A 19,925-nucleotide genomic window follows, 5' to 3' on the forward strand; every position below is an offset into this window, starting at 1 on the left:
TGATTTTCATCTGTTAGCAACACATTTCAGGAACACTTGGAAAGCAAGACCAAAGAACCAAAGAAGTAATGAGTCAGATTTGTTTGCCGGGAGCGAGTCTCTCTGAGCTGAATATGTGGAAGACCTGATCTTCATAAATCAAGCTGAGTTTGGATTTAGATAATCCCTGTCATGAATCACAGTCATGAATGCTTAAATGTAATACAGCAGCATCTACGCACGCTTCATCCACTGTCTAAGCAGTGAGTCAGAGAGATAAAATCAAGATCAGATTTTGTGAGTTATTTGGAATTTAAATTTTCTGTTTCAACAGCCTTGAGCTGTTACAGTTTGGAGATGCCACACAGACTGTTCACAACTGAGCACAAGTCTGTTTCACGACTTTATGATTGAATTACAACACTACTGTTCGTCGCTGGGCACAAACAGACTCCTTCAAAGATCTCAGGTTTTATTTAAACACATTATTACTGTAAATGGAGGGAGGCTGCAGGGTGAGGATTACTTGGACTCATATCTGAGGCTTATCACAGTTGTCTACTGTTGGCCTCAGACTGCAGATAGATGGTGGTTGACAAAACAAACTCACTCTGTTTTGTTCTCCAGATTTTCCCGAACAGATTAAAGACTGAGAAAACAGATTAAAAACTTGTGATCCTATGGATTTCTTGATTTAGAAACCTTTTTGACAACCAACCTTAAACTCATAGCTCCATTGCCTTGTGGACTACCCATGGTATTAACCAGACAACCACAAGCCAAGTCTTTTCTCTTGTAATACCAAAATATGGTTAACACTTTCTAGCTTTTCTAGTGTGGTATCTTCTTTGTCTCATGGTGCATCAAACCATAACGGGCTGATTACTGCCTCCTGAGTCTGGAGGGAAACACCCGGGACCGTCTCCCCGCCAAGTGGATGAGTTATTCCCAAACGAGGTTAGCTGCGTTCTTTAGTGAAAAAAATCAAAACCAGTCATTATCAAACTTAAGTTAAGAATATGCTTCAGCTACTTGATGAAACAAACAGTGCAGAGACAAAGAGTCAGAGCACCCTGATAACATTCCCGTAATGTTAGAAATATAATGTAAGAGAGCAGTTCAGGCATGCAAAGCAGACCGTGGAAAGGCTTGTTATTTAATCACTGTGATAACAGCAGAGCGGTGAAGTTTAGGAAGATGACAGACTGATACATAGTGAAGCGGCAACTGTAAATATTCATTATCTCAAAGGAAACAAGTTGTCTCTGAGATTCAAAACAAAATGTCAACAGTTTTTCAGATTCCACAAATGGCAGGTTAAGGTGAGGGCGTCGTACTCTCTGGGCCCCCGTCATCCCAGGTTAAACACAGATGTACCGCACAGTGGAATCTCAGAAGTCTCCCTGACTGAAGACACAGCAGAAACACCAGCCACTCACTGCAGGCATCCCGACACAGCTGGTACAAATGCCAGCTCTCTGAGGCTCCCGATAACGCACCACCCACATTCCTCCTGGGGAGGGAGGAGACAGTGAGCTGAGCGGGAGTGATTCATTTTTATGGAATGCTATCATAGAGGAGGGTATTACAGGCTGTGATCCAGCCAACAGGACCAATCATGTTCAGCGATACAGTCGGACAATCTGTGTGCCTGTGTGGCTCATGTGTTGAGTCTTCATCTCACTTAGTAAAACTATTGTACTTTTTCCGGTGCTGCAGAGAATGATCTCCAGGCTCCATTGGAGATTAAAGGGTTAATGCAGCTTTTAAATAGTACTAATCCTGCAACTGCAAAAAAATCCCACACGTTATGGAACTTGTGCATACATTACCCACAATACAACTCCATAGTCTTCATATGTTTACTATTTTATTAATAATAATATGTCGGTATGGTATGACCAATCTACAACCTCCAGGGCTGAAAAATGTAGGCAACACAGAAGTGACGAAACCTGCAGTTCCTCGAACGGCCACTCGAGGCCGGCTCCAAAAGCGAGTCGATCCCCATCGACTCGCATGTTAAAACCGTAAACTGTATATAAAATGTGGACATAACCTCGGTGATGTCACCCACAGGTTTCTGAAGAGCGGTTTTGAAGCTCAGAATAGGCTGTGCAGCCGTCACCATCTTGGCTTTAGCATACACTCACCCACCTGTAACTCAAAGCGGCCATGCCCCCCCCCCACTAATGCACTAATGCATAAACCAAAACTGGTTGTTTTTTTTTGTACCAGGCTGTAAACATGTTTTTTTCTGCTGTAAAGTTGGACATTTTAACATGGGAGTCTGTGGAGACTGACTCGTTGTTAGAGCCAGCCTCAAGTGGCCGTTGAAGGAACTGCATGGATACACATCACCAGAGGAACGCTGATGCTGTTCTGGAGGCTCGTGTTGGCCCAACACATGACTAAATAACTACCAATCAGGTAAACCTTCCTCTCCCCCCTGAAGCCACTTTATTCACATCAGTTATGACTTTGAAGCAGGACATAAATTTTGCAGCACAGCATTGTTTGACTGCCAGATCTGGTTTTCGGGAGCTGCTACATGATAATTACTGTAATGCTGCATTTGCTCGTCCCCCTGCAGGGTTTCAAAGAGGAGTCACCTGAGGTAACTGAAGACTGTTGAGTCTGTTGGTGCATTTGATAGTTTTATTTTAACTTTTCTCCAGTTCCTCCAAGTCCTTCTTGGTAAAGTATTTTTTTCTCTCCTTCTCCAGTCTCTCGTCATCTCTCGTCATCTCTTCACTCCTCCTTACATCTCATCTTTTACCACTGTCTTCTTTCGATCGTTATGTTCTCCTTCCTGATCATACAAACTCCACCTCTGCTTTAGCCTCTTCATCATCTCTCTCTCCATCCTCCTCCTTATTCCCTCTGTGCTGAGGTTTATCCCCTGTATTTACAACCGTCGATCCTCCTCCATGTTAGAGATTCTCTCTCTAATCCTTTATTTGCTCTCCTCTCTCCCTGTTCTCTCCTCTGAGATCCTTCATCACCCCCCCCCCCGCACCTTTTTTGTCATCCTTTATCTGCTCCAGCATTTTTTACAGAACACTGTGATCTTCATGGTGTTCAGTTACCTCTTTGTTTCCCTTTGTTGTTTTCCACCTCTCAGCACCACTCCCTCCTTTCTGAAATGTTCTACACTCTCTCTCGCTCTCTCCGTCAATACTTAAAGGGTCAGACCGATGGACAGATGGATTGAGGTGCCAGATATCTGATGATGCATGGATCATATGGCACCCAGATTTTTCCTTTCCTCGTCAAGCTGAAATCATCCTGAGTAGAACCTGCCAGAACGTAGAGATCCCAGTTTTAACATTAGGATCTGTCTCATCGCGCCTGTTCATCAGGCTGGAAAAATCCTGATACTATAAAAAGGCAATACAAGCAGAGACGGGGAGACATTCAGCTCAAATACTGAGGACGGTGTTCAAGGTTGTCTCCAAGTTTTATTGGTTAGTCACTTGTGAAACATATTTTCACATTGACTTATTCATGATTTTATTCTACAGGTATTTATATGTTTTGTTTTGGAATCAGTTTTGGTTGAGCACTGACTTGGACTTTAAACCTAACATCAAATTGTAAAAGTATATGAACAGTGAAACTATGATGTAAAATACTCAATGACCAGTTCAGTATTTACTTTAGTCAAGGTGAGAGGTTAGTCAACATGATCCAAAAAATATATGGCAAGAAATAAAGATGCAATTGACTGAAATAAAGAAAGACAGAAGAACAAAATGATGATGAAAGGAAACAGAAAAAGAGAAAGGAAGGACAGAAGTGATGAAACACATCTCAGACCTAATCATAATCATTCCTAAAAGCAAAAATCTCCTCCCATGGAACTCAGAAAAAAGTCCTGATATGAGTGTTTACTTTGGGGTCTGTCAAATTAAAAACATTGGGACACTTTTGATGTATCCAGTAGGAGTCACTCTTCCCTCTGGACTACGTGGTTTATAAATGAGGGCTTTGGTGTTGGACTAAATGGGCTTTTAATGTCTGCAGGAAGGCTTTCAGGGTTTCAAAACTTTTGCCAGACAATGTGGAAGCACCTGTTGAGCAAATGTCTAACAGAGCTCTGACCATAATCCCGCCTGTTCAGCCAAAGTATTTTCCTCCACTGACTGAGGGGTTTCGTTCCGTGTATGACTTGAGGATGTGGAAAAATATGTTCATAGCTCAAATCTCACAAAATTCACTCGGCGGCAGCATTTTAAAAAATTACTCACTTCATCAGGCTTTTCATGCAGTGATGTCTCACTTCATAATAATGTATTCACTCAACTGAAAAACCAGCAATAATGACATCAGTTTAGACGGACAGTCTTTGGAAAAACTGGTCAGTATTTATTAACAGTCATCAATTAGTCAGCACCCGTGATTGAGGAATCCAAACTCTACCGGTTGCCAGGAAGCTGATGTTGCCATAGCAGCTCAAACAGGCCCAGACATCTTGATTGTGTTTACTTCTGGGAGAGCAAATCTGTGGTTAGAGAACATTCAGTAACTGAAGGCTCTTATTTTTGATCCCCGCAGCAGCTAATGTCAAGTCAAGTCACGTTTATTTGTCTGTAACCCACCATCAAATACAATCTTCTCTTAGGGCTCTGCAGGCCCACATCAACAGTGGTTCACAGCCCAGCTTCAGGCTCTCTGCAGAGGACAGAAGAGAAAGAACATGATCAGATACTGCTAATACTCCCATCAGTCTCAGCTAGGTTAGCATTTTAAATTAATAAACATAACATGCTAATATTATCAACTTATTATGACAAACGCCATTAGCCCCTATCCCAGGCGGCATTTTCCTCCCTTTCGACTTCCCCTACCTAAAAGTTTTCAGAATCCCTTTTGCTTCAGGAAACAACAACAGCCTCCGAGCTAGAAACCTAGAGGCAGAAAATGGCAAGTTTTGATGAGGATTTCTGATCGTTCAGCCACAGTCGACATACGTCTTTGCTGTTTTTTGAGGCATTTTCTTTGCAGGGAAAATTCATTGTGCATCACAAACAAAATTAATTGTTACACTTGCGCAGTAAGTTTTTAAATGCTTATGGTTTAAAGGAGCTATTTGTAAGTTTTGCTATAGCTACATAGCCAACGTTAGCATTAGCAGTTTACTTAGTAGTCTAGAAGGAACGAGTTCAACATCAAACTTAAGTCTTTTACTCGCCAGTGGTACAAAGCAACCTTTTGTTTTGCTATCACTTGTGCTGAAGTTAGCATGCTAACCACCTAGTCACTTTCCGATACCGAGTCACTGTAGCGTCCAGACTGCCCTGAGATAGTAGCGCAATTCATATAACCTCTCGTCTCGTAAACACAATAATGGCTGAAGCTCTTGCCTAGACTGATAAGTGAACAGCTGTTAATGCTAACGCCGGCTATGTAGCAATATTGACAAATGAGCTTTATGCGGGACAGGTGCTCACCTGTTTAGCAGTCTTTTATTGACCTATTCTTCATATTGACTGGTCTTCCTGGTTACTGTTTGCATTTCATGATAAGTTCAGGAGGTAATGACTTTGTTTTACAGCAGGCGATGTTTGTTTCAGTAAGACATGCTGGCTGTCTTCTGAAAATGCTTTTTCATAACTTATAACTCATTTTTCATAATAAGTTTGTCAGTTGAAGGCTTCTTTGCTCTACCTGTTATTCTACACGCCAACCATGACTGTGATGGCTTTGGGAGTTTTGGTGTTTCCTGATGCCTTAAATCTCACATTGAGATAAGTTCACTTATCCATCAAGTCATGTGACCCTAACATGTTGTAAAGTTGGGTGTAACTGCTCATGAAGAGAAAGCAGTCGAGGATGTAGTGGATAGAGTATATATGAGTGTGTGTACTTGAAGATAATCATACTGTATTCTGCATTACATAAAGCATATTAAAGACTGCATTTCAGAAAACACTGTATCTTTACTGAAAACATTGTATTATTGTGTTGAATCAAAAAGGCTTCATTTACGGTACATTTGCATAAAAAAATAAGACCGCGTTGCTTTTATGTGCGAATGTGCAAATACTAACACTATGCTGTCCTAACCATTAAACTCATGGCTACAGCCAAACTTCTCATTACAAGTTTCCACTTCCTGCCATTGTCAGCCACACTCCTCTTCCTCTTCAATGCTGGAGGCTGGAAAAAAAAAAAAAAAAGGCCGCAGCTGAATTCTCACAGAGGCAATCAGAGCTCATCTCAAGGTTACAGCACGAAATACTGACATGATGATGGTGGTGTTATATCTGGATTAGAGGGCACTCAACAAAATTACGATTTAAAAATGTTATATAGCCTTTATATATCCATGTGGGTTTGACTTTCATGCACACACCCAGAGTAAATACTAAATGTCATAGTGGAATTTTTTAAAATTTACGGTTGAATAATAACAACAGCGTTCTGAGAACAAAGGGGTAGTATCCGCTCTGAATGCATCATCACTTTATGTTCATGACTCATTCCAACCATTTACACATCCTTTTTTTTCCCCCCTGAATTTTCTCTCAGTTAGAAGTGGGAGTTGAAAATATGTTACTCCTGCTTTCAGTGTGTCTGTAAAAATTGCTTTGAGGATCATTACATCAGTATCTACAATTTCACATTTACAAGTTCACGCTTGTGGTGGAACCTGGATACCCGTCAGTAAACTGAGGAGCGATTGGAAGGAAGAAATGAAAGTTACGTCTCACATTCGAGAACAAAAACAGATCAGATCACTTGTTTGTAAGCAACTTGAACCATGCACAAACTGTAGTTCTGTTCACTATGATGCAACAATGACTTTTTGTGAGCAAGACGTTTTACTCCTGCTCCGACTTGAGTAGTCGAAGTAGCAGAACTTGAGTTCAGAACCTCTAGTTTTTCCAACTCTTAGCTTAGCAGACCCATAATGAACCAAGTCACATATTCTGGGTACATGAGGAATGGACATTTCCCACTAATAGTGCATGTTTACAGTTCTGACTGTGTGAAAGAAAAAGTACTCATCTCCATTTTTTTTATTTTAATGTGTAGAAGTCCATTCATTCCCCATAGAGCTCATTACCATGGAGATACAAGCCACAAGCTGGTCAGCTGAGAAAATCTGATCACTCTGTGGTCACCAGCCCTCCAACGTTCAATCAGATTTTTGTGGTTTGTTCTTTACAATGCTGGGTTTTTTTTTTGGGGGGGGGGCTTTGTGGCTCTGCCTCATGCGACGCTCCATAAAAATGAAGAGAAGAGTCATTTCAATGTTTGGAATAAACGTCATCTGATCAGGATGATTCACTTTAGTGGAGACCATGCGCAAGTCTGTATTCAGCAGTGATATGGGGCTCATAGTTAAAGGTGATATTGTCTCTTTTAAACCATTTATAGAATTCATTGCTATACCTGTCCGGTCCAGGAGATGATTACCTGTTGTGTTTGTTTGTGTTTTCTTTCTTTTTCTTTTTTTTAAACATCTGATTTTAATGAAGGGATTTCACTGCTGTGTCAGTCAGAGCAGAACAGAGCAGTGGAAAAAAAATCCTCCACACACGGAGAAGAGACTCTTAACTCACAACATGGAACAGCACTCTGATACTACAGAGGCGTGTGTGTGTGTGTGTGTGTGTGTGTGTGTGTGTGTGTGTGTGTGTGTGTGTGTGTGTGAAGGTGTGTGAGAGTTTAAGTTGACATACCAATATCTCTTTACACGCTCACATGGACTTAACCTACTGACCCACTTGTATGAAATGAAAGTTAAATAAAGCTATCCTGTATATGAAGTCAGCGAACGTCACCGAACTTTTCCCCTTTCGCTCCTGTCATAATTACTACGTAACTACGGGTCATTATAACCTGCTGCACAAACGACCTATGGGCTCCCTCATCATCGTCATCTACACGTTTCCACTGAATCCAATCAGTCACAGTCAGTAGACCTTTAAGAGGAAGCTTCTCATTTCAGACCTGCACTCCCATACATCTATTGACCTAATTCTCTCCACCCTTATTCATTCCCATTAACCTTTTACATTCACTTATCACTCCCTCCACCACTCATGCTCCCACAACTCCCTCCATATAGTTAAAAAAAATAAATGTCTCCTGTACTGTTAGCGAGATAAGAATTCCTCCCCAGATTTTTGGCAAGCACGAGGACCAGAGTTTAAGAGCCTGTAAATGTCCGAGGCAGGAAGGCGAGCTAGCCTTGTATGGTCATAAAAACTGACTGCTGTTTCTTTTTTTATACTCACTCGTGTCTTTTCTCCCTGTGAGGATCAAGGCTGGTTTTGATACACTTTCACAGAAGGGAACAGAAAGAGGGTAGAAAAGGCATGAAGGAGGAGGTGAAGATAAAAAGATAAAGCAGGGTGGGGGGGGGGGTTCCCTGACCACTCCCATCAGGGTTTATAGGTGGGGTTGATAGAAAGAGATGCATTAGTTCATACCATGCTTCTTATCATTTTCATGTGAAAACTCTGTCAAGAAAAAGGAATGCGATCCCTCAGCTATCACCAAATCAGAGTTTGGCAAACCTTCAGCTGACGAATTTCTTCCAAAACACATATTTGATTAAAGTCAAAATGTGTCCGAACCAACCAAGTCAAAACACGGCTGTTTCTCCAAAACATCTTTCACACACACATGTATGAGTGGTTTGCCTAAAAACACCCAGTTTAAAGAGGAGGAAGCTGTTAGCCGCTGCATTTTATCTATCAACTGCTCCACAACAGAGATGTGACATAGTCTGCAGTCAGGCGTGAGACATGAGGCATCAACGATAAAATATATGGCTTAAAGCCAAGCTAACTACCTTGCTAACTGGAAGTACGCCTGCCTGGAGAGGTTTCTGGAGTAGCTAATGCTAGCATGTAGCTGCTAGGTAGTACGTCAGCGGTTAGCTGCCCAGCCCAAGAAACTGGTCGACTAAGTTGTCCTGTGTCATACAGATTTAATGCAAATATATGCAAATGAGTTTTTCTCTGTGTAAGTTTTTGGTTATGATGGTGGTTGCTGTGCTAAATAACGCCAAAAAACTGTACTTCTTTGGGTATGTGTAATTATCGACGGGGTGTTTGAACACTGACGCGACCGATCTGTTCGAATCAGAATCAGTTCCACAGTGATAAAACTCATCATGTGTTCTTGCCATTACAGCCAGTCTGGCATTGCTAACAAAAAGAGAGCAAAGAGACAATAAATACCTCACAGATGTACGAGCAGAAAATAACATTTAACTAGATTCCACAATATTATTACCAGTGAGGGTAGTGGAAGACGGCTGTTGGGTAATTCTTTGCAGCCTGTGCAGATATTCCCTCTTCTTTCAGTCTTACTCAATTGGCTCCGCCCACCGGCGCATTGGTTGTTTTACTTGCGTTTGAATGAACAGGCACCGACAATCGTGTGTGTGTTGGCAGCAGCAGTAAACACCTGCATTTTGATAAAGAGGCAAACAGTAATAAACATGTGTGAAGGCAGACCACGGGGATTAGAGGGAGGGCCGAGAGTCAAACTCTGGTTTGGACTCAGACAAACACAGTGTGAAATCAAGATGAGATATTCTTTACATATGGACAAATGTATAGGCACACACACTTTCTGTCTTCTCTCTGTAAAATACACCCTCACATCGCTCATCTACCCTCCCACAGATCAGTGAGTAGCTGCTTCTGCTCTGAGACCAAACCTTTTAACCCAGGGTATGTGCAGCCTAGTGTGTGTGTGTGTGTGTGCGTGTGTGTGTGCATGTGTGTGTGTGTGTTTATGCTTGCGTGCAGTAGGCCGGATGGTAAGGAGGGTGTGATGTTTACAGATCTGTCAAAGATCATTGCTCCGTAAACTCTCCTCCTCCTCCACTTTCTTTCCTTCTCTTTCCTTTATCCCCTCTCTACCACCACACACACACACACACACACACACACACACACACACACACACACACACACATATGCACACACCTTTGTCCTGCTATCCTCATGGGGACTTTTCAATCCCTACAGAACTACATGCTGAACCTAAAACTATGCGTCTGAACAGAATTCACATTGGCAAATTTAAATGAGCAAATATAAATATAATTGAAGTGACTTTCCGACTTGAACTGTGAATAGCTCTCGTCTATTAAATGTATATTTAAGTCTGAACCTTTGGATTGAGCCACTGACTTCCATCTCATCCATTATCACCCTCCAGTCATCAGCCATTAACCCAACCTTATCATATGACTTTTGTTTTTTGTAAAAATATAATTGTGGCAGAAACCAAGATAAGAATATTTTTCTAAAACTGGGCAAACACATTTTAAACCGGACAAGTAAGGAAACACTTGTGTGCACAGAGAGGGAAACTTTGTTAAGAGGAACCTTTTTGACGGTATTAAATGTATATTATATATTCAGTATAAATAGTTTTCTATGTATTAAACTAAGCTTTAATGACGTGAGGAGGCGTGTGCAAGCCCCTGTTATACCCTCCTTGCTTTCATCACTCACAGATACACTCACCCGTCTCTGATGAAGTCATCTCCTGACAGCAGAGATGGAGCAAAAAAAAAAACAAAAGACTGAAAGACAAACTTTCTTCCACATCCTTTCACACTCACTCACAAATACCATGAGCGCACAGCAAAGGGTTTGGCGTCAGTGCTGGCCCGGCTCTCACCTTGTGACCTTTGACCCTTGACCACCCCCAACCCCCCCCCCCCCGCTCTCCGAGCTGCTGTTCGGTGCCAAAATCCACACTTCTCTTGTTTGAGTGAGTGAACATTTCCATGGACAATCCTGCCCCGCTGTCTTTGATGGATAGCTGCAGGAAACTCACATACAGTGAGTCAAAGAAAACAAATGCACAATAATTGATTCATTCATCAATGATTTGCTGGCAGATGGAGAGAAATGTCTCTTAAAGGAGCTGTAATTACTTCATATATAGATATATGTGGGCCAGCTCATTCCCTGGCAGCAGTGCAGTGTTTAAATTAATGTGTGTGTATGAGATTTGTTTTTCATAATTACACGACTGCCATCCGAACATCTCGTGAATGTAACCCCCGAGACATTATCCCGTGAAAATGATCGACTTGTTTCGACAATGCTTATCTTCTTCAATACCTCCCGCAAGCAGCAGCGTCTGGGTCTGACTTGTTCTATGTGTTTTTTTTTGGGTGCACCGGTCCGCACTTGTTGAAAGAATGTGTTCATGAGAATGTGACTTTCGCACACTTGTGGTGGCTTTTTCCTTTCACAGAAAATAATCAGGAAAACGAAGACCCCGAAACAAGAAAAAATGAAAAATTAGGATTCTTGAACTTGGACCCTCAATAAGTGCTGGAGAAGTGGAAGTCATTGCTCATCTTTTCTTGACAGGAGAAAAGTTTCTGTCGCTTCCTCGCCGCTTTTTTGGGTGGATGCTGTTAGATACTGGACTGTATGTGATGAAACTTCAGCATCAGTGGGAATGTGAAACTTGTGCCCTTTGAGAAAAATAGAAATCATCTGGCTTTAAGTTGACTCCAAACACTTTAACGTAGATTTCTCATGGACTGACCACACTGACATGACAGAAAAGAGAAAGAAAGAAAGAAAACTAGCTGATGGGAACCAGCCAAAGGAGATGATCAATTGGATCATTATTTTTTTTTTTTATCATAGTTGTGATAATAAATACAAAGTTTGAATCTCTGCATTATTTTCAACATTGTTTTAGTTTGAAAGTTTACAAATAATCACCGGTTAAAAGGTCATATTGTTGTGGAATAAAAAAAGACACAGGAACAAGAGAAGTGTAATATTTTTTTGTCTTTTCAGATGCAATCAAATTGATCTGATCTGAAAGGTTTGTGATAAGGTTTGGGGGCAGAATATCTAACATTTGATTAAAAGTAAATATAAGGTAACGTTGCGTATGGAAAAATTAACTTCATTGACATACTGTAACAAGAACCAAATACTATAAAATTAAGTAAATGTGTTTAGTAACTTCCCATTCTCAGCATGCCTCTCATGTTTACAAAGTGTCTTATATTTCCATGTGACGAGCTCTGCCTGTCTGTAGATGTGGACCAACCTGCTCTGCATCATCCGTCAGCACTGTGATGCCTAACGCCGACTTCCTCTTACATAGCTGTCATACTCCACAGGTGAGGACACTGTGCTTTAGAGTTCATTGGGAAGAAAACAGGATTTGGCAGTTCATACAGGTACCAAGTTTGACCTTTGACCTTTCTCCAAAAAACATAGGAAGCATATTTCAGTTGTATACAGTGGTATAAAACACTGATGTCAGAGGATGAAAGTTCAGGCCAAATCTCAAGGGTTAATCCCACAAACTCTGCTGAGGCTTGGAGCGTCTTTGATCTTCCTGACAGCGTCTTGGGAGTTGTTATTTCTCTGATACAGATGAGACGAATCAAAAAGCCGTCTCCTGGCAGCCTCGTTCTTTGTGAGTTAGGTAATCGTCAGGACACATTCAGGCTTGATGGGCAGAACTGAGCTTGTCTCTTCTTTTCAGTTTTCTCTGCTGCATAACTTCCTCAAGGCGTTGAGGCTGCGGCACACACGCGACAGCTTTAACCATTCATTTAGTAACAGTGCTGTCACGAAGACAACGGAAACAGATCGTACTTAAGTGTAATCTTCTCCCATGAAATCCCTGAACACAAAACTCAAAGGTCCATATTGTATAAATGTAGATGTTCATGTATAGTGTGATTATAGATCAGGTCTAGCTTCTATATTAATACTGTGAAAGTATCAAAGCCTCAGTCCACAGAGAAATGCACACAGCCTGTATTCAGAAACTGAGCCTTAAAACCAGCCGTCAGGACTTCTGGAACTTTGTGATGTCACAACAAAGCAGTCACCAAGCCCCGCCCACCTGGACCCACCATCCAACCCTGCTGGATTTGGTTTCTCTGAGTGTTTTTACCTGAAATCTTCTATATTTTTATTGGATCACTCAGAAAACAGTCAGCCAATCAGAGGAGAGGATCAGAGCCTCCTCTCTTCTGATTGGCTCACCGAGCTGTTGTTACTAGAGCTGCAGAGAGAAGCCTGAGAGAGGAGATGTAAAACTACATTGAGATGGTTTTTGGTTCTTAAAACCACAAATATATTTTCTTATGGATCAACACTTCAAATAAAACACAGAAGAAGAGTCAAATATGGACCTTTAAGCAGATTCTGCTTCTTGCTTGATATTAGATACATCTTAGGTCCCACCATGCTATATCGATCATTAAGAAGAAATATAGAAAAGAATATTATGTTGTTTTTTTTACTACTTAGAGCTTGTTTTTTGTCCTTTTTTCATTATTACAGTCAGTTATGATAAAACTTTACAACAAGGCCAAACCTGAGGGATTGCTTTCACATCATTTAACCTGCAGCAGAAGTAAATTATAGTGGTGAATAGTGTGTTTGTGCAGTACAAGTGCTTGCATGCAGTTATACTTTGTATAAACTGTGGATTATAATGGATAATTATAAGGGGCGGCTGTGTACACTCCCCTGCGTTTTCACTTCCAAATAAGTTTTTAAGGTAATTGGGTTCAAGTGGAAATTTGTTTAATTTGTCTAATTGGATATGAAATAAAAATACACAAATAACGTTGAAAAAAAAACAGAATTTTCTTTAATATGTTTGCTCTCCTTTGTATTTATGAACTTGATTGCTCAAGCACTTTGCAAAAAATATTTCCTCCTTCTAAATAGATCTCACTCAACTTGACAAATTGCCTCACATGTTGATCTGGAGCCCAGATCAGCGCTGAGGCGACCCTGGCAGACTCCTGCACTGACTGGGTCAGTGTGTTTCCCAACCAGACAGACAGACAGCGCTTTGAGGCTCGTTATAACCCCCCGGAGTCCAAGAAAACAGGCGTCTATTGAGCCAGCCAACACACTTTCCACAATGTCATGGACTAATTCATGTCAAAGTGGGGCTCTCCCTCCATGATTGGTCTCAATTACAGTCGCTGAGGCGTGAAAGCGCAACCCCGGGCGCATGGAAATCACACACGTTCACCTATAGTAGCGCGCTTGGTGAATTACTGTTGTACTTTGGCTTCATCCTCATGAGAAATTGTTTGGAAAAAATATTCCTGTGATTCAGAGTGGCCGAGTGTTTCGTGCTGGAATGTGCTGAGCACAAGGATCACAGGAAAATTCCTCTGACTTTTTATGAAAAGGGTATTTCCCCAGATGTACTCATGCTTTCAAAACATAATCCAAACACAGAGAATATCTTCAGTACCTCCCTCCTCCTCCTCCTCACTCCTCCCTCCTGTCTCCAGGTGGTACTGTATTTTCCACGGCCTGGTTCGGGGATGGTCTGGGCAGATCAGGAATGAAACATATCAGCGCCTGTAGGTGGACAGCTGTGGTGATGACGAGATGCAGCTGTTGTGCGGACTAACGAGCAGATGGTGTGTGTTGTGTGGGATGGGTATTCACTGAATTCACTGTTTGATATAAAGAGAACTCATAAGACGACTTGTTTTACATTTGCTCTTTGTGTGAGCCACATGCTGAAAGTATCTGTCACCTTTAGATATTGGTAGGAATCTCTTTCTTTAAAGCATCAGTAAAGTCTTTTAAATCACTTCTTAAAACCCATTTTTACAGACTTGTGATGTCGTCTTTTTACCGTCCCTTCTTTAGTTTGTCCTTATTTATATTAAAGTATATTGTGTCTCTTCTCTCTTTAACTTCACTTTATTTCTGTCCTGCTTTTGCTTGGCTTTACTTTCTCTTTTCATATTGCCCTTTGATCCTCTATTGCTTCAATAGTCAAAGCGCTTTGTAAACTGTTTTTAAAAGGTGCTATATAAATAAAGTTATTATCATTATCATTATTATTATTATTATTATTATTATTATTATTAATATTTCCCCAAGAGTAGTATCAATGTAACTCATCTACACTGGTAAAAGTCACAAGTTTGTTCAAACACACCAGAGCATGCAGAGCTGCAGCTGCAGAGGAAAGAGGAGGAAGATGTCTCCAGTACGGCTGCTATCTTCAGACATTTGTTTCACAGTCCGAACACGCCTTTAGACCAGCAGGCAAATATGCCGCTGATATAATCTTATTTCAAAGCGCTGAAGATAACGGAGTAACTGCCAACATGCTCACAGGTGCTTTCGTTTATTCTGCTTAACTAGACCTCGCTTCAGGTCACTGAACTTCATCAACCGAAAAAAAGTTTTTCAGCTGAGGTGCAACAAAGCTGTAACAATCAACGATCAAGCACAACGGGCGCACGCTTCACACGGACCTGAGAGGAGGTCTAATCAGGGAAACTTAGCGACACCTGTGCGGCTGCCTCTAAATCACCACGCTTCACGCGTCAGAAGGGAAATGAGGTTCAGACGTCACCCTCTCCTGGAAAACCAGTGTGTTTGTATTTCTAGAGAGACGTTAGAGGTTTTCATCATTCACTTCAGAACAGTCTGGTCCAGTGTCGGCCATGATTGTTTCCTCTTTGTCTGATTAGCACCACCAGCTGCAACGGAGTCGACCAAAAGGTGACGTTTGACCTGACTTACTACGGTAACCTCAACACATGTAGTGTAACCGCGGGCAGAATGACCTGTCCACCTTATAACTACACATAAGATCCATTACTAGCAACACTTGAGGATCTTTAATACAGAAATGTACCCAACTAGTTCCTTGTTTGATGCTTCCTCGCCCTGTGTTTTCCACATGGCGTACACTTGTATGTGTGTGAGAGAGAGAGACAGAAGGAGAAAGATGGGATTGTTGTTAGCTCAACTGTAAAGTCAGAGCCATTTCTCTTCCAACAGGACACATGAACAGGAGCCTCAGTGTTCCTGTGTGGCTCTTGGCGAATACACTTGGCCCCTCTCGCCGTAATAAATCGTATCTGCTCACAATGCGCAGCACCATGGAGCCGCGGGAGGAATTAACGTCTGCGGCTCTCCTGAATGTGTGAATAAGCGCATACATCTCCAGATGAAGCCAGCGGACTGAAGCTGGCCTCCGTGATATTGTCTCCACTCCACCGCGTGAGCTGTTTACTCTCAACCTGTCGAGGGCGTTCGCCTCAGTCCACCACACGAGGTCCGTCTCAGGTGCGTTTGCTCTTCTCACAGGGAAGGTTTACACTGTCTGACAGCTGCTCCTCCTTACATGTGTATAACAGCACCAAAACACCTCATAGATGCCTGATAAAGATCTTTAACAGGATGGTTATGATTGATATGTTTTTGGTTTGGTTTGTTTGTTATTGTATTTTGTCTTATATATAGATAGAGTCAGTTTTTATTCTATTTTTCGTGGCTTTAGTTTTAGTTTTTGAGTTTGTATTTTTATGCCTCTGCGCCATTTCTCGTGATCACAACATTCTAAGGGATCAACTGATTAAATTTTGTGGTCAAAGGTCAAAGGTCAACATCACTGTGACCTTACAAAAAACTTTTTTTTTTTTTGGCCATAACTCATGAATTCATACACTAATTATGGCACAATTTAACTAAAATGTCTTAAAAGATAAAGTGATGAAGTGATGATATTTTATATCCAAAAGGTCAAAGGTCAACTTCCCTGCGACATCATAATGTTCTGCGGAAATCATTTCTGGCCAGTATTCAACGCTGTAACTCAGGAGACTGGAGAAACAGGAGATTGTGACCATATTTCCTGCAAACGGAGCAAACAACCACGAAGGCGGTGATTCTAGATGGAGCCAGTAAATGCAACATTTTCTCTACACAAAAGTCTTTTATTAAAATTTGCATCTAGATCTTTCCTGCTTTTGTGTAGAGAAAATGTTGCAGAAAGATCTAGACACAAATTGTAATAAAGGAATTTTGAATGGCGTCTTCTACAACATGTAGTATCACTCGCATGCCAGTGATAACAACAATGTATGCACCACTCTGGTGCTTCTGCCAACACGTCTCTAACACAGTAAGACACTGTCGATGCTGCTGCACAAGAACAGCCCCAAAAATGCCTGAAACATATTCAAAGTTCTGTGTTGTTGTTTACTTCAAAATCGAAAACCTTACCAAATCAGTTTCAGGAGAAGTTGATGCTCCCTGTATCCTGGCCTGGAAGAGAAAACACACATCTTAACTTATGGTTTAACTTATGGTTTAACTTATAGTTTAACTTATGGTTTAACTTATGGCGGCGGCAAAGGCCAACCTTTTCATTTCCTATAACCCACCACTTACGCAAAAGAAAGAGCAGACATTCCCCGGCAGTGGAAACTGGCAAATTAACTCCAGAAGTTTGATCGTTAGCTGTGGAGGAACATTTGGTGAATGAGCAGGTCAACTGGGGACAGTGGGCCACACTTTGATCATAAAGCAGAACAAGATTAACCCAGTAAGTGAATTAATTAGAAACCACGACTGATCTGGGCCTGAAGCCAGCTGCCCCACCAACGAGAGAGAGAGAGCGAGAGAGCGAGCACATGTGTGCACCCACATCTGATGTTGCCGTACCTTTGAATCCTCCAACAACTCTTGTTTTTCACTTTTTGTTTTTTCCAGGAAACGTTTGCAGCCACGTCCTAATGGTTACACAGGTATTACAGGCACCGTATCTATTTGTAACATGTAGAAACTTCATCACAGTTTTCCTTTAAAACATTTTAACTGGCTCGATTCTTAAATCTTTTTTGACTTATGATGATTAATTTTTTTTTCTTCTTTTTGGTGAAAATAAGCTAAATTGGAAAATGCAGGTCCGCATCACAAATAATCTCCATCCATACTAACACACCTGACGTAGCTTGTCCACTCCAGCAGTTCGTTAGTTACAGAAAACACCACGAGGGGGGAAACACACAGTGTTAAAATGCAGAATCTAACGAAGACAAGTACTGCAGACGCCATGTGTAAATGTAGCAAAAGTGCGTTTTAAAGCTTAAACGTGTTGGTGTGGATTTAGCTTTGATGACGTCTACACACATGGAAGTTGTTGTGACTGTATCTTGCGGTCGTGATGCTGTAGTGGCGACCGGCACATGAATACCTGCCGAAGTACTCACTACAGTAGGTGTCTCCACATTTTGCTACAATAGCAAACACACACACACACACACACACACACACACACACACACACACTGACAAGGTGAGACAACACCGGCTCCCTGCTGTCACGGCTGGTGAAGATCTATTTGAGCATTGCATCTACAGAACCCTTCAGTGGAAACCCTGCAGGGCTTCAGCTGTGTCATTAGAAGACTGATTGCTCTGCGATGACTGTTTTCACACACACACACACACACACACACACACACACACACACACACACAAGCAAACATTTTCCCAGCAATCCATGACACAGCTTCCCCTGTCAGCTCAAAAGAAAAAGCACAAAGTGAAGCTTACGTCCTCTGGGATCATTTCCCTCACTGCTTTTTGATATTTTCCCTCCCAAATAAATTGTGGAGGAGAATCCATCGGGGGAGTCCTTGCCAAGCCCCCCTACTGTACCCCTCTCCCCCTCCTCTCCCCCTCCTCTCCCCCTCCTGTAGTGACAATACACGGAAGCAGCCAGCTGAGGCCTATTTGTGTAACCGGAGAAGGTTCTCTGGGGTATCGTTTTCACGTCCAGGGTTCCAAAAAACATGCCGTCATATCCTCGCCGCAACCAGCAGGCGATACAATACTCTGAGACGGGACAATGCGAGCCAGAGGATGAGGGGCGTGCGCCTGCAGGACCCGGCTCAGGGAAAGACACATCAGGCTTAGCACCATTAGCTAACGTTCCGCTAACAGCCCGAGGAAATCCCTGCTCCGAAAACCCCCCGTGTGTGTCCAAGCACAACGAAACATATTCCATCACGCAAACTCGCTCGCCCATCTGGACCGCACCACGTGGCGGCAGGGGTGTCCTCTGACGCTCCCATTCGCTAAGTGGCTGCCTTCTATCTTCTCTCTTTTTTATTCATTTTCTTTTATTGGGTTTTCCCTCCTGACATCTGCTGTCTCGCATGTGGTCCGGCTGAGTCCTATTGTGTGTACGTGGAAGTGTGTGTGAGTACGTGAGAGATGCATATGTTTGTACATTTCAGTGTGTGTGTGTGTGTGTGTGTGTGTGTGTGTGTGTGTGTGTGTGTGTGTGTGGTGAGAGGCTTTGGAAGGAATTTGGTGGGATGATAGGGTTTCCCTGTCAGGCTTTTGACAAACTCTCCTACATCCTACGGAATTCCCTCGCATGCGGCGGACACCGTCGCTGGGCTTTCCCGCCTCTTGTCTTCTTCTTCTTTTCTTTTTTTTTTTTCCAAAAAAAAAAAACCTTCTGAATTCTTTCCGCTCGTGTCCTTCAGAGGAAAATATTTCAAAGAATAACTAAACTCTCATGCCACTCTCACAATGCCACATTTCAAAAAATGTTTAGTTGGTTTAATCATTCATCAAATCATTTTTAGAGTTGAAACGATGCCAAATTATAATCCAGAATCCATCCTTTCCGTCGAGAGGTCCCTTCCCCGTTAACAATGTATAAACGTACATGTACAGTCCCACATTACCCACAATCCACTGTTTTCCTTGCATCACTATTTGGACTTTCGGCTAAGTTGTTGAACGCGGCCTATGAATGAAAGAGTCGGGAGTCGGATTTCTTGGTGATGATTTCACTTGTTTTGCGGCGCTCTCACTAATGGCTCAGAAATGAAGGCTACAGCTAGCCTCATTTAGCCAGCATAAATATTTTTGCTTTGCTGATTGTGGTCTGGCACAGCCCGTCGGGGGGGGGGGGGGGGGGGGGGGGCGAGGCAGAATAATGGAGCTGAAAAACCAAGAGCACTTTGCGCTTGGATCCGTCGTTAACTGATGACTGAAAAGCTTTAAATATCGACACAAAGCCTTTGCGAAAAAAAAGCTCCTGATTCCACAAACACACTTCTCACTCGGCCGCTTGTGGTTTTCATGTTGGACCAGTTGCTAATTTGTACTTAGTTCC

Source organism: Seriola aureovittata, chromosome 10 (genome assembly GCF_021018895.1).
Source record: "Seriola aureovittata isolate HTS-2021-v1 ecotype China chromosome 10, ASM2101889v1, whole genome shotgun sequence".
NCBI classification, from domain to species: Eukaryota; Metazoa; Chordata; class Actinopteri; order Carangiformes; family Carangidae; genus Seriola; species Seriola aureovittata.